This window comes from Vigna radiata, chromosome 8 (assembly GCF_000741045.1).
Source record: "Vigna radiata var. radiata cultivar VC1973A chromosome 8, Vradiata_ver6, whole genome shotgun sequence".
NCBI lineage: Eukaryota > Viridiplantae > Streptophyta > Magnoliopsida > Fabales > Fabaceae > Vigna > Vigna radiata.
The window spans coordinates 22,294,657-22,296,282 of NC_028358.1; positions in this window are offsets into that span (position 1 = coordinate 22,294,657).

Genomic DNA, 1,626 nt, shown 5'->3' on the forward strand with positions numbered 1-1,626 from the left:
TACATCTTCCTACTGAAGACGCTGCAGCAGCACATAATCACCTCCTTAGCCAGAAACTGGACAAGTTGACAAAGATGATCTCCGAACTTCCTTGGGGACTTAGAAATATTTCTCAGGCTCAACAACTTTGTGATTTATGTGGTGGTGACCATATTAATGGTCAATGTGCTTTCATGGAGGAGATGCAGCAGGACGTGAATTACATGGGGGCCCAATTTCAGTACAAGCAGGGAAATTTCAACCAAGGTAATTCTAACCAAGGTTGGAAAAATCATCCAAGTATTGGGCAAAGCCAGAAGACTTCTTCTGGACAAGGCAGTAACTTCCAACAGCAACCTTTTCCCTTATGGCAGCAGGTAAGCAGCTTGACTGAGACAGTCAGAGAATTAACTAACAGGTTTGATAAATTTTTGAAAGTCTATGAGTCTCAACAAGCGAGTGATCAGGCAACCTTTAGATCACTAGAGACACAAATAGGACAACTGTCTAAGAGGGTTGAAACCACAGAGAAACATTAATTTCGGGCTAATACTGATATTAACCCAAAAGATGAGTGCAAAGTTGTTACAACAGGAGGAAAAAGGAAGCCAAAGGAGGAAACAATTGAGATCGAAAGCAGTGAGGATGAAGAGGAGGAAAGGATTAATACTGAGCATAAGAAAGGCGAAGAGAAGAAAGAAAAAAGAGAAAAGGAGAAGGAAGATATTAAAGAATCACTCCGCAAGATTCTCAATGAGGCACCCATTAATCCTAGAACATCTTCACAAACTTTTGAATGTGATGAGAAGATCAAGTACTATCTGGGATAGTTACTTGATCTGGGCTATGAAGAAAATCAGGAGCAGTGGGTGAAACCCCGGAAGAAGAACCATCCACAGAAACTAGAAGATTCAAGATCTTTGACCCTTCCTTGCATTATCAATGATGTAGATTTAGGAGAAGCTTTGATTGATTCAGGATCAAGTATTAATTTGATGCCTCTCAGTGATTTCAAGAAGATAAAAGGGGTAAAATTAAAGCCTACCAAAGTGATCTTGACAGTGGTGGATGGGTCTATGAAGAAACCTGTTGGAATGGTGGAAAATGCAATTGTGCGGATTGATGAATTGGAATTTTTGATTGACTTCATAGTTGTAGATATGATCAATGAAGGAAAAAATTCATTAATCCTAGGAAGACCGTTCATGCGAACTTCCAAGATGGTTATACGTATCCATGATGGAGGAATAAAGTTAAAGGATTATGATCGAGTGTTGCTTTATGGCTCTAAAGAAACTGTACAGAGGGCATTTAGGAAAGTCAAGTATAAAAGAGCCAAAAGTGAAGCTGTAGAGGAAGAAAAATCCACAGGTATTAATTTTCATTACGATTGTAATGTTTTGCAGATTCATGAGAAAGGGACGGTGTGAAAGAAGGAATCAACCTCTTCAAAGGAGACATCATTCTTGCGGGGCTTTTCAGTGCGATTCAAAAATAAGAAGTGGATTGTCAACAGGAGGTTGAGAGATGACAGAATAGTGGAGATTAGAAGACCATATTCAACAGTGATCAAGAAGGTGGACCAAAGAAAAGTGAGTCGGTGGGATGATGAAGATCCCAACGTGAAGAAGAAGAGTTGAACTTGAT